Source organism: Cervus elaphus, chromosome 17 (assembly GCF_910594005.1).
Source record: "Cervus elaphus chromosome 17, mCerEla1.1, whole genome shotgun sequence".
Lineage (NCBI taxonomy): Eukaryota > Metazoa > Chordata > Mammalia > Artiodactyla > Cervidae > Cervus > Cervus elaphus.
This window is the reverse complement of record NC_057831.1, coordinates 45,614,974-45,629,368: the sequence shown is the minus strand read 5'-3', so window position 1 is coordinate 45,629,368 and position 14,395 is coordinate 45,614,974. Positions and strand designations below refer to the sequence as shown.

General features: G+C 46.8%; 1 pseudogene; it reads left to right on the top strand.

The window, feature by feature from the left end:
- Nucleotides 1–6,746: 6,746 nt before the first annotated feature.
- LOC122673671 lies at nucleotides 6,747–6,823 on the top strand (annotated as a pseudogene).
- Nucleotides 6,824–14,395: the final 7,572 nt, after the last annotated feature.

Below are 14,395 nucleotides of genomic sequence, written 5' to 3'. Positions count from 1 at the left end.
GTAACAGGAGAGCATGGGCAGATTTACAGGGTATCAGAGATGAAGCTGATTTAAGTCATCAAGGAAACCAACTCAATTATTTAAGAACTGAGGAAACTGAACTAAAGAAATCAAATTATTTGTGTGAGTTGATATGCTTTGACCTATTTTAGGTCAAATTAAAAATGAAATTAAAAGACACTTGCTCCTTGGAAAAAAAGTTATGACCAACCTAGACAACATATTAAAAAGCAGAGACATTACTTTGCTAACAAAGGTCCGTCTAGTCAAAGCTATGGTTTTTCCAGTGGTCATGTATGGATGTGAGAGTTGGACTATAAGGAAAGCTGAGTGCCGAAGAATTGATGATTTTGACTGTGGTGTTGGAGAAGATTCTTGAGAGTCCCTTGGACTGCAGGGAGATCCAACCAGTCAATCCTAAAGGAAATCAGTCCTGAATATTCATTGGAAGGACTGATGCTAAAGCTGAAACTCCAATACTTTGGCCACCTGATGTGAAGAGCTGACTCATTTGAAAAGACCCTGATGCTGGGAAAGATTGAAGGTGGGAGGAGAAGGGGACGACAGAGGAAGAGATGGTTGGATGGCATCACTGACTCAATGGACATGAGTTTGAGTAGACTCCGGGAGTTGGTGATGGACAGGGAGGCCTGGCGTGCTGCAGTCCATGGGGTCGCAAAGAGTCCTGCCTTCACAGAGATTTCAGTGAGGTTGGGAGGGAAATACAAACATAGTCATGAATATGGGGCAGGACATGACAGTTTTGAAGTGGTTCAGGCCCTCAAGCTGGGAGAACTCGCATTGGCTTGGTAGAGTCAGGAGAGGTTTCACACAGGAAATGGTATTGAGTTGGGCCCTGGAAAAGGGCTAGATGATGGACAGCTAAGGCAGGGGCCCAGCATGCTCAGTGGCACAGAGGAGGGAAAGTACATCCTGTGTATAGAGGATGAGATGGTTGGATGGCATCACGGACTCGACGGACATGAGTTTGAGCAAGCTCCAGGAGTTGGTGACGGACAGGGAAGCCTGGCGTGCTGCAGTCCATGGGGTCGCAAAGAGTCGGACGCAACTGAGCGACTGAATTGAAGAGCAAAAGGAAAGCTAAGTGATTGGGACCCAATGAAAATAGAGTTCTTTAGGCTACAAGAGAGGGGAAGAGGGATATCATTTTAAGGCACTAATATGCTTTTCTCTTCTGTTTCCCACTCTCCCAGATTCACCCTAGATATCCATCTGCCTGCAGGAGAAGGGATGACTATGTGGGGAGGGGGAGGAGCAGGAGGAGGGGCAGAGGAGGCAGGGGTGGGGAGGAAAGTCTGTGTGCAGATTCTTACTGATGACAGAAGGAATTCCAGAGAGAGACCCAGGTACTGTTCAGCTTTGGTCGTTCAATATAGGATTATGCAGAAATTCCAGTCCTAGGAGCCAGACCATTATCTCAAGAAGGGATTTTCCAGATTCTTTTCCCACCTCTCTTAGGACATCAAGAGAAAGTCTACTATATATAAGATAGATAACCAACAAGGACCTACTGTATAGCACAGGGAACTCTACCCAATATTCTGTGACAACTTACATGGGAAAATAATCTAAAAACGAATGAATATATGCATAATTGAAAAAAAAAAAGAGAGGAAGCCTGAAGCTTGGTGTTCTCTTATATACACAGTAAGATGCCAACGCCAGTCATTTAGGCCTCATGGGAGTCAGAAAGGAGGAAACAGAAGTATTGGAAAAGCCCACCCTTTTTCTCTACCTGAGTATCTTTAAAAAAGAGGAGGAAGTAATCAGACCAAGAATAGCCGGCCTGCCCTGCTATAACAGAACTGCCCTGCCCATCCCCACCTCTGGGTCTGCAGAAGGAGGGTGTTGGAGGCGTGAGGGTCACCCTGGGGACTCTGGGAGGAAGTCATTGCCTGTGCTGCCCTTTTAGAATGCAGGGCACAGTCACAGAAAAGGAACTCTGGTTGGAAAGCCTGGGCGAGGCCTGATATTCAGCTTCCCTGGGCTACCCTCAGGCTCATAGGGGTCAGATGCTGAGTTGGAAGCCAGTGGGCCCACTGAGGGGGCCTACGGTTTGGAGACAAAGGGACCTCCCAGCTAACAGAGTGGCAAGCCCATGGCGCTGCAGTTCAACTGAGACCAAGACACTAAATCCTCAGTGGGAGCATTTCCTCAGCTGGAAGAATGGGCCACGTTTTGAGTACTGGAGGCCTGGAGGTCAAATATGACCCAGGAAGGAAAAAAAGAATGCCTCCCCAAAGACCAATGGATGGCACACATCCATGGCCTTCATGAGACCCAAGAACTCCAACTGCCCCTGGTGCCATGGAAAGGGGAGAAAGCCCCTCACTCCATAAGCCTGGGCCTCTAGCTGTGGGCAGACAGGAGGAGCAGGGGCTCCTGGAGACAGAAGTGTTTTTCCTTAAGACCAAACATTATCCACAGGGCTTCAAGTATCAGTTCAAAGTCTAACTGGGTTGACATTTAGTTTATCCTTCCCAGCCCACTAACTAGTGGGTGTGGCTCAGAGGAAAAAGACCAGATTAGTTCTAAGCAAAGTAATGCTACTCTGTTTTCGCTTCACATTGGATATGTGGTGTGAGTTATATTTGTGCAACCGGCTACTCTTGAGTCTCAGGACATCAGGGCTAGGCTGGGCTCCCCAGCCTGGGGAGCAGACAGTCAGCCTGCAAGGCTGCCCCCAGGCTGCTCTTACATGCTGGGCTCCCCTGGGGCCTTCCTAACAGGACTGCAGGCCAACCAGGCCCCTCATACATAATGGGGGGTGGGGGAGGGAGTTGCCTTCTGGAGAGGGGCCCAAGCAAGTGGTGGGGTCTCTGCTCTGTAAGGTGAGAATCAGGAGTGGGGCTGGTCTGAGGTGAGGGGAGGAGGGAGTTATGCACTAGTGGGAGCGAATAAGGAGAAGAAAACAGAAAGAAAGAAAGATGCAGGAAAGAGCCTTAGAAAGATAAGTGCGGGCTTGAAAATGGTTATTGTTGTTCAGTTGCTCAGTTGTGTCTGACTCTTTGCGACCCCATGGACTGCAACACACCAGGCTTCCCTGTCCTTCACCATCTCCTGGAGCCTGCTCAAACTCATGTCCACTGAGTCAGTGATGCCATCCAACCATCTCATCTGACAACGGTGAGAGGACCCAAGGCTGGGCTGGGGTCTTTGCCACACGCCTCCACCGTGGGACTGGGAAGCCGGAGCGCCCTGAGAGCCCAGTGGGGATGGATGGCGGGGAGGCTAGGAGACGGTGTGGAGGCTCTCCAGTCTGAGCTTCCTGGGCAGAGAAGGGCAGGGAGGGAGACGGAGGAGAAGGTGTACACTAGTGACCCTAATTACTGAGCAGACTCAGGAGGACAGCTTCTGGAGGTTGCCCCCAGAGGGCAGAGGCCCAGGAGGGAATGCCCGGACCCGTGGTCGGGGTTGGGAGGCGCAGCAGTCGCAGCAGGCCAGCTAGGGGGTTGAGGGGGGCCCGGCCTGGTCCGTGGAGCCTCCCCCCGCCACCTGTGGGGGGCAGCCGCTCGCCTTCCCCGCCCGCAGGCCGCGGAGAGCGGCTTTCGCGGGGCGCTGCTGCCCCCTCCCGGCTCGCTCGCCGGCCCTGGGCGTCCTGGAGCTGCTTCCCCGCCGGGAACCTGGGGCCGGGGGATCGGGGAGGGATGGAGCGGGGACCGCGGGCTGCTTCCCTCCCGGGTGTCCGACTCCGCTGCTCGCTCTCCGCGCCTCTGCCTTCTGTCCGTCCTCCGTCTCGGGCCGCATCCACGCGTCTGCTCTGGCGGATCCAGTGTCTTGACCCTCACGCGGTGGAGCTTGGAGATGAGGGTGCCGCCGCGGGCTCAGCGGGGCGTACCAGGCCTGGCTGGCCGTTGAGTCTCTGGTGCTCCCTGAAGATGCTTGTCAAAGCGCCGGCGGCTCTGGTCCTCCCACAAGAGGAGTTCGGGTCACTAGTGTCCGCCTTCGCCTCCGTCCCCTCCCCGCTCTCTCTGCCCTCCTCTGACCGCTGCTCAGACTGGAGATTCTCTGCGCCATCTCCCAGCCTAGCCCTGCCGGGCACTCGGCTTCCCAGCACCACGGTGGGCCGTTTTCCACGATCGGGGGCGGGGGGTGGTGGGGGGCGTGCGGGAAAGACCCCGGCCCAGCCTTGGACCCTCTCAGTGACATCGAGCCCGCACCTCTCATCTTCCTAAGGCTCTTTCTAGCATCTCACTTTCCTTACATCTTCTCTTTATCAGTTCCCACTACTGACCACATAACTCTCTCCTCATCTTCACACAAACGGTCTCCTGATCCTTAATTCTCAGTTTACCGCTCCACTACCCACGCTCTGCCTGCCAGCCCAATCAGAACCCTGAGTTCTGACTCCACGATGGCCCTCAGTTAACCCAGTGATCACTTTGCTGCTCAACCCCAAGCCCGCTTCTCAGACTTTGTTTGATGTTTCTGCTGCCCATCTCAGGTGGCACTAGCGGTAAAGAACCCGCCTGTCAATGCAGGAGCTGTAAGAGATGCGGGTTCGACCCCTAGGTGGGGAAGAGTCCCTGGAGAAGGAAATGGCAACCCACTCCAGTATTCTAGCTTAGAGAATGCCATGGACTTGAGGAGCCTGGCAGACTATAGTCCACAGGGCTACACGGAGTCAGATACGACTGGAGCAACTTAGCACACGCAGCTGCCTTTAAGCCTATTGACACTTCTTTCTGCAAATATTCTCTCCCTTCAATTTTCTGGGCCACTCCCTCTGCTTTTCCTATGACCTTGAACCCGGTCCGCCTCAGTTTCCTTGATGACTCCTTGTCCACCAGCACTAGCCACAGGGCTCCCTCTTGACCTTCTCTTTCCATTCTACCCACTCACCTGCGGGCTGTGGTCTCATCCATCTCTGCCCCGTCTCCATCTGCACACCAGTCTGCCTCCAGCTCAGATCCTCACCTGGCTATATACCTGCCCATTCAGGGGAACACAGGTCATCTCCAGGTGGACGGCCAGAGCGACCACCAGCTCTGCAGATGTGAAACTGGAATCATTATCTTTCTCCCCAGATTGGTTCTTCCACAGAAGTCTGGGAGACATTTTAAATTCCTTTATCTTACTCACCTCTCCTACCATCCAACTGGTCTCAGCATTAGGTTGATTCCATCTTATTCTATGTTATTGCCTAGAATCCATCTTTCACTCCCATCGTCTCAGCAACAATTTACTGGTGCCAGGTACTGCTCTAAGCACTGTGCATGCATGTCCTCATTGAATTATCTGAACAATCTCATAGAAATAGGAGAGGACTGAGGCATTGAGAAGTCATTTGTTCACGGTCATATAGCTAATAAGTAGCAAAGCCCAGAGGGGACCCCAAGTCTTGCTGACAGGAGAGCTGTTTGTTTTTTTGAGCACTGATGTGCAGCCTTATTTCAGGATGCTACCATCCCTTGCAGAGATTCTCACATTGACTCTCTTACTAATTTTCCTGACTTCATCCTTTCGCCTCCTTTAAGTGTAGCTATCTAAAACTGAATTGCTTCCCAAAAGTAAAATTCAATACTGAGACTCTCCTCAAATTTGTTCAGTTGCACCTGCCACTCTTAAACTGAAATTTATACTCTGGAGCTTCCTCCTACCCTTCTACCCAATTCTTTCTTACTTATCCTTTGTAATCTGCAAAAAATTGTCCCTGGGATTTCCAAGAGTGTATCAGGTAATTTATTAGGATTGAATTCAGCTATATGTAACAAACAACCCAATTAATGGCTTAAATGAGATAGTTTTAATTCCTTCCTCTTAAAGAGCTTGGAGTTGACAGTTCAAGTTTGTTATGCTGGCTCTAGTTTATCGCCAACAACCCAGGATAGTTGTGTCTTTCTGTTCTACCATTCTTAACATTTGTTTCCAGCTTTAAGCAACCTCATGGCTGCAAGATGGCTGCTGCAGCTCTAGCTATCACAATGATATTACTAGCAGCAGGAAGGAAGAAGTATCAAAAATCAAAGTGTGGCCTCCCAGGTGGCTAGACTATTTTAATAAGCTTTCCCAGAAGTTCTAACCAATGACTTCTGCTTATCCATCTTCAGTGTCTCCAAAGAGAAATTGGAGAATCTAGTTTTTGAGTTGGGTACATTGGAAACCCTAAGGCCCAGTTAGTGAGAAAGAAGAGGAAAATGGGATAGATGGGATAGACAGCTAGATGGCTCTCCCAGATTTTCTTCCTCCACATTCCCCTGGCATTCCTGCTTGCATCTGCTATCACTCTTTCCACATTTCCATGTAGATATCTGCCTATTGATTTGCTTCTCATAACAGTCTGAAAACTCAGTTCAGAGGATGGCATCTTGCATACAGCAGATGCTCAGTATAGATTTGATGTTGATGACCCTTGATATTTAAAGAGATCATAGAACCCTAGAATACAGACCCAGTTGTGAAGTTCATCACTGTACCATAGTCATATAAGAGAATACCCTCATTCTTAGGAAATGCATGTTGGAGTATTTAAGGATGATGGTTGTGCTGTCTATAATATACTCTTAAATGACTCAGCAATAATAATATGTACTATATTTAGATATAGTATCATGTGTGTATATGCAATGTATTGACTAATAGATAGGTAGATAGTAGAGAAAACAAATTGGCAAAAGTTCAACAAATGGCAAATCCTACTAGAGACTTATGGGAGTTCTTTATTCTATTCTTGTAAATTTTCTATAGAATTCTTTTTATAAAAACGAGAAGTTGAAAGGGTCACAAAGACTATATTTTCAGGGATCATTTCTACAATTTATTACTAGAGAAGTTTCTCTTAACATGTGAAGCACCACCCAGTATCATCTTGCAAATTAAAAAAAAAAAAAGAAAAAAAGAGGAAAACAGAACTCCGAAATTTGAGACCATATAAAAAGAGGACCTTGTAAATTGTTTAGTCTGTTCTCCCAGAAAGGTGACAGTCCTTTTCTGAGTCACAGGCTCCCTGGGTCTTCCTCAGCCGTAATAAGAGTTAATTGACTTCTTACAGTCCCTTCCTGAAATCACTTCTCCATGAGCTTTGCACCTGCTATTCCCTCAGCCTGGAATGTTCCTTCTTCCCCTTGCTGCCTAATACCTTCTATTCATCCTTCAGGCCTCTGGTCAAGTACTACTTCCTCAGAGAAGCCTTCCCTGACTCTCCTGATTGTGTCAGATTCCCTTGTTACAGGTTTCCTGACAACATGTATTTCTCTGCATCTGCTCAGCAGAGGTATTGGTTTCTTCAATGCCTGTCTCCTCTGCCCAGGGACCATTTGTGACAGGTCACTATCACAGGTGCGTGCTCACTGTGCACCAGGCTACCTTCTAAACACTTATATAGAGTCAGTGTCCACTGCAAGTCCCAAATCCACATGGCCAGGTCGATCAGATCCCTCTCTGATGCTTGTGACTTATATTTCATGCTGCAAATTTGTGATATTTGCTCAGATGATACACAGGCATCTAAAACTTTGCACATTCAATGTTGAACTCATTTTCCTCACAGGGCCTCTCCTTCCCCTCCTCTTCTGTTTCTATTTCAAGAAACAGAAAGAAAAGAAAAACAAAAAAGAAAGAGCAGTACTATCCACCCAGCTGCTCCCAGTCCCTCCCAAAATACACACACACACACACACACACACACACACGCCCCTACTGGGCACATCTTAGATTCCCTTTCTCCTGCTCTCAAAGCTGTTCTATCACCAAGTTCTGTTCCTTCACCTCTAAAGCATCTTCTCTCCTCTGCTCTGATTCCTCTTATTCAGATTGCCATTTATCATCTCCGCAGTGGAATTCCATCAGAACTTTCTGTCTCTTTTATTTACCCCACAGCTAAACCCATCCTCCACACCTCAGCTAGAAGTACCTTCTAAGTCATCCTGTTCACCATGCCACTCTCTTGCTGAAAAATCAGCCTGTGACATGGTGAGCTAAACTAACTTGGAAACTCTCATATAAACACCTAGCAATTTAAATACATAACTGAGTTCATAGGAAAGAAAGATGAATGCCCTCCTATCAAAAACCAAAAGAGACAGTGAAACCCAGGGTGGCTTGCACATAAGTTGATGCCATGGCAGTCCTGGGAGTGATCATTAGACCTTGAACGGAACCAAGTGGTGAGGGGCTGTATTTTATCAAGAGATGCAACAGAGTGAAACTTTGACCTCCATATTTGGCTAATATCTGCTCCTCAACTCTGGCTTTAGCTTTGGCTTTTGGAAAGTCAAATGTTCAAATACCTGCCTCATCCTTGAACTTGTGCATCATCAGTAACCATGTAATTGTATCCATTTACTCACTGATTTCACCAGTTTTTCCACTTGTATCCTTTCTGTTTTCCAGGATCCAATCCAGGATACCATATTGCATTTAGATTTACTCTATTTTTAGTTACATATTCTTTAATCACCTCTTCTGTGATGATTTCATGATATCATTTTCCATAGATAGACTAGAAAGATAATACATTTTCCTCTCTAACATGATTAATCAAATTTGTTTTCTATTATTGCTAGTTTAAATTTTTTCTTTTAGCTTTACAACTCTTTTTGGTAGTGTCACATAAACATTTAGGATTGTGGTCAACTTTGGGGAAACCACTACAAAATTTCTTTCACATATAAGTTGTAAGTATATACTATGTAATTGTATACATTGTGTTCTCAAATATCTTTATAATGGAAAAAAACTTCTATGTTGATTAAATACTGAATAAGAATGAATCCTCCATTTATAGTTTTACATTTCTGATATTAGAAGAATTTGCTACAGGCTGGAACATTATATATATAACTATACATCTTAAACCTTGTTTCTCAACCACCACATATTTTTAGTGCCAGGCATTGTAGGGTTTTTTACATCTCCATCCAACCTCTGACACTATGTGCCAGGCAAGGCAGCATGTGGATGGTAGGAGTGTTTTTGGAAGCTATTCCAAAATCTGTACACCCTGCAATAACTAAATTACACATGGAAATGACTGCAAACCACCTAATATATCCATGAAACCCAAAATAAATGTAGGCCAACTCATCTTCTTCCTACCCAAACCCCAAAAGGCCCATGGTCATTCCAATGCCACCACCATGAGAAGAAGTTAGAAAAAATGATAGTTAATTAATAAAAACTGTTATTTTTCTGGATTTTATACTGTTTGTTTTAGGTGTCAGTTTTTAAGACTTTGTTGAGATTTCTTTTCTCATTGTCAATATTTACTTTCATTCTTAGTCTTATTTTTATAGCTGTGTTGTTTCTTTTAAAGAAGACTCCAAACTGCATAAGCTTCAGGCCCCAAGAAAACTGGATCTGCCCTTGACTGAGTGAGTTCACCAGTCACAATTGTCAGGGAAGAGCTACTAAAAGACAGTCTTCGAGAAGGGAATTGAACTCAGAAGGAAGAGGTAGGATTCAGAGGCAATGAAGCAATTAAGTACATGTTAGTTGAATAATAACAACAACAATAGTATTAAGCCGTTCCTCATCACTCCAGTATACTACATAAATGCTGTGAGGTGGCTGCCAAGGTCCCATAAGATGGAGTCTTGTTCTTTTTTTCAGGCATCATTCTCACTCACCACTGACTAGAGAACAGTCTCGATTCTGTTCTGCCCTGGGACCTCTAGGCATTCTCACATTCTGTTCCTTCTCCCTGGAATACTCTTCCCCTCCCTTCTTAAGAAAGGGTCACCTGAGCCTACCAGCCTCGATGAGGGGCCCCTCTGGCCTGCTGCCACTCTGCCCTACATTGACTCCTTACCTGACTGTGTCTCCTGCTAGACTGGGTCCCCCGAGGCAGAGCCAGAGCCTGGTTTGCCCTCTGCTGAACCCCAGCCTTAAGCACAGAGCCCCGTGGGCCAGCTGTAAATATCTGCTACGTAAATGGATAAACAGCGAACTGCGAGTGAAACCAAACTTTCTGCTTCTCAGCCCTTGTCCTTTCAGCTAGCGCTAACGGGCCTTCATGGTAGCCCACTTGCCTGCCTTAGTAAACACAGTTGAGTGAGAACAGTCCCGTCTCATTCTGATGACTGTCCTTCCTCGTGTCAGCTGAGGGCACAGCAGATGCTGTAAGCATGGCCAGCCCCGCTTCCGTATCCTCTCCGCCGACCCCGGAAGTGGCCTCCCAAGAGTTCCATGCTGGCCTGGGGTTCCATGTCTCTCTCTGCCTAAGGACATCCTCTAGCTGTGGGGGTGTTCGTGGAAGCGCCAGGGAAGGAGCATGCCAAGAACAGAACCAACCATCAAGGGCCACTTCCTGGCCCATCAGCGGGACAATCGGGGTCCTGTTCCGCATCGTCTCTCCCAGGGTGCCCTGCAGGACCGGCCTCCAGCTGCCGAGAGTCACCTCTCCTCTCCCTCACATGCTCACCTCCCTGCTGAACTGCTGCACACAGATGTCCTAAGACCCTTGTTCCAGCACCACCTGTTGTGGCCCAGCAGAGAAGCAGCAGCAGGTGCAGGAGATAGAGCAGAATATGGTTGGCTCCAGGATATAGCTCTAAAAATGTTTGAAAAGAAATTCCTGAAATGTGTGAATGTCAATAGAACACATGTTTCTCCAAAAGGCTTGGGGAGGTTTCAAACTTCAAACACTGAAGGAGGAGAGTCTTAGAAGCAGAAGAGTTTATAGACCCATTGACAGGGAGCGTGTACACTCAGTCACTCAGTCGTTCAGTCATGTCTGACTCTCTTGTGACCCCATGGACTGTAGCCTCCAGGCTCCTCTGTCCATGGAATTCTCCAGGCAAGAATACTGGAGTGGTTTGCCATTTCCTACTCCCGGGGATCTTCCCAACCCAGGGATCGAACTTGCATCTTCTGCGTCGGCAGGCAGATTCTCTACCACTGAGCCACCTGGGAAGCCCTATTCAGAGGGAGAGGAGCATTGAAAAAGCAAACCTTAGTTAAGAGACATTTCATTGCAGTGACTCAGGATAAAGTGCTTCTCTGGCCAGCACGTTGGCCGGTCTCCTCCATTTTAACATGGATAAGTCGAGCAGGGGAGACTCACTGTCGGAGTCTTAGGCTGGGACCCAGCTTCCAAGGAATTTAGGAAACCTGCTCCTGCCACCTTCATAAACTCTAAGTATTTGAAAACAACCAGGACCACTAGGGCTGTCTCTGTTGTCTGACTCATCCCACGGAGGCAGGGCTCCTGGAAAGAAGACTCAAGAAGGGACCCTAGAGTGGTCCTTGCCATTGCCTAGTTATATCTTGCTCCTCCAGGAGAGGAAAGGCTACTGCCTAGTGCTTCCCAAGTCTCTTCCCAATGCCCTGGGCTCCGGGTCAACTGGCCAGGAGTCAGCCAACTCTGGGAGTCACTCCCCTTAGACAGAAAAGCCCAACCAGGTGCTTGGCAGCTTCCCAGATTATAAATATCTTTGCATTTCACCGGAGGCAGCGGACTCCAACCTGCAACGATGAAAGCGGAAAGTCTTAAAAGCTGAATGGTTTTTAGACAGATACAGAGAGTGTGGAAGGAAAAGTCCATCTCTGGGCCTGGTTATCTGGAAAGAAGGAGGCAGACTCATGAAGAGGTTTCCAGAGAGGACTAAGTGTGCAGATGGTAAAACCATCAGTGGAGGCTGTGCCCGGGATCTGCACAATGGGTGCCCTGTATGCCGTTTGGGGACTTCTGTGTTTAAATGTTTGTGATCCCTGTCCCCCCTGCAACCTCAGGCTGGGGTCTGCTAAGAAAAACAACCTGGCTCGCAACGGCATTCTTCCAGCTCCACTTGAAAGTTTAAAAAACCCTTGGATAGGAAAATAACCTCAGGGAGCCAAGGCTTTCTGCACTTGGCGAAGCCCTGGACCCAAAATACACATAAGAACACTTCGCTTTGAAAGGCCTGCAGTATTCCTATCTGAGTCATCTGAAAACAAATAAAAAGAGACCTAAACAAACAAACCTAATTGTGCCCAGAAACACGGCCAGGTTTCCAGCCTGGCTCCCCCTCTGTTTTCATTAGTCAGAAGCCAATATATGCAGCTTTCCTGGTATCCAGAACAAGCAAAATATTAAAAACAAATTGCCGAGGTTTCTCCCCTTCCCTCATGGTGCAGTGCTCAGGCCAAGTTCCTGACTTCTCTCTGCCTTGGTTTTTGAACCTCTTTCCGTCAGTCTTGACGGACAGCTGCCTGCTTACCAGGCTGCCTGTTGTTGACCAGCAACCCTGATTGACGGTGACATTCATAAACGTCAGCCATTATTGGACATTCGGATGAAATTTAGAGAGACATCCAGGTCTTGAGACAATATCGTTTTTACTAAAAGTCAAAGCAACTTGTTTGAAAAGCAAGCCTGCCAACCCAGATTCACTTAGGACAGACTTATCCATTGCTCTTGCCTGCTCCCTACCCCTTGCCTTCCTTTTCCGCTCTTCTACTTATTTCACCACTGAGTGGGCATTCCATTGTAATGGATATCTCTTGGTTTTGCCCAGTCATTGTCCTTTCTGGTAATATCACCCATTTTTTCTTTGGAGAGTCAGTGCTCCCCCAAATTTGAGTCCCTGTAGTTTTGGTGGGGTGGGGGGCTTTCCTCACTGACCTTGCTTCAGGAGTTTGTGATCAGGGACTGGCCAATCAGTGTCATCAAAATTCATGCAGGGATGGACACATCCCTTTAGGCTGTTGAGACAGAAGGCTGGAACTTTTGCAAAGACTATTGGGACAGAAGCACACTTATTTCTCCAGCGTTTTTAAACTGGCAGAATTAAGTCTAAAGCTGCTGGTGGTCACAATGACACCATGTGGGAAGAACTGGTCCAACCAGAAAAGCAGAGCTGAGTGATCCAGAGGGAACAAAACTTGCACATCATTTGAGCACCTGGATCCAGCCATGACTGAAGACTAATCCACTATGGACTTTTCTGTTATATGAACAACCTCATTTTCAATTGGGCTGTTAAATCTTGCACCTGAAAGAAACCTCAAACACACACGTGCACACACACCCCTTTCAAATGCTGTGTGAAATTAAAATTTTGCATCTTCCAAGTGGACTGTTAACACTCATCTTTTTGTTTCAGGAGGCAACATTCTTAAGAGGAAGATTTGTTCCCCATGAATTTCAGTTTCAGCTAAATGTGGCAGAGAAGTCTAAGAGACAATTTACTTTAGCCCTGAGTCCTATGAGAAAAATTGCCTTCATCTCTCAGTGTAGTAAGAGATGAATGAATTCTTTCACCTAACTCATTTTTGACACAAAGAATCAAATAATGTAGCAATTACTAAGGAATTTCTTTGCAGTCCTTGGCTTGTTCTGATGACCAATTCCAGGCATCTTATTCTGTGAGGCCAGGGGGACATCTAAGTGCCAAGATTAGTCTAGATCCAAAGCATGTGAAAAACAACAATAAATCCCTGCCAAACAAAAACCAAGGTAAGCAATGGCACATAGACAATTTGCGGGTAGCAATTGAAAGTATAGGACCAATAAGCTTTTTCCATGTTTCTTATGACATGAAAAGGGGGAACTCGGGCCTCTTACCCCCTCTTGATAACTATCCAGAAAAGAAAGTCGTGTTAACTCCTTTAGTCTAAATCTCCAATTAAGAGTGAATGGGGTGGAGGATAGTATAAAGGGATATAACCTGGATCTGTGGAACTGGGCTAAGTGATCGGAAGAAAGAACACATTTTGCAATTATTAGTTTTGAAATTACTAGCTATCCCTCTTGAAGGAATTTCATCAGAGCTTGGTTCAGACGTCACGTCCTCAAGGAAGCCTTCCTTCTTGTTTTCATTAGAAACTATCACTCCTTCCTGTTGCTCTTGCACAAAATTCAGAATATTTGATATTAGAAATAGTTGTAGTAAGGTGGTGAAAATTTTTCCTCACAAAAGTGTCCTTGGTGAGAACATCAGAATAAATAATTTGGTAAGTTTTTTGGGATGAGGAAAAGGATAAGATCTCAAAGTGCATTGTTGAGAAGCCCAAGATGGTTCCTACCCAGACTTCTAAGCTGGGTGCGTCTAACTTGCAAACAGAAGAAGAGGAAATATTTTGATGTGGGGGAGTTGAAAGAGAGCTGGTAACTTTGCATTTCAAAGAGGTGGTAGAGAATCTGGGAATTGGGGATAGTTGCTAGTGAGGCTGGGGGCTGCTCTAAGAAAGGTTTTGGGCTGTGGGGGGATAAAACCCTCCTGGAGGTAAGCAACAGAAGAGGAGCTTTGATGAAAAGAAACATCCAGATGGAAGTTTAAGCTGATGACTGTAATGGGTACCAGATGTCCCTTTTCTTGCTTCCTCAGTGACTATGTGTGTGCTTCATCGCACAGTCGTGTCTGACTCTGCAGCCCCACGTGTTGCAGCCTGCTAGGCTCCTCTATTCGTGAGATTTTCCCAGCAAGAATGTTGGAGGGGTTGTCATTTCCTCCTC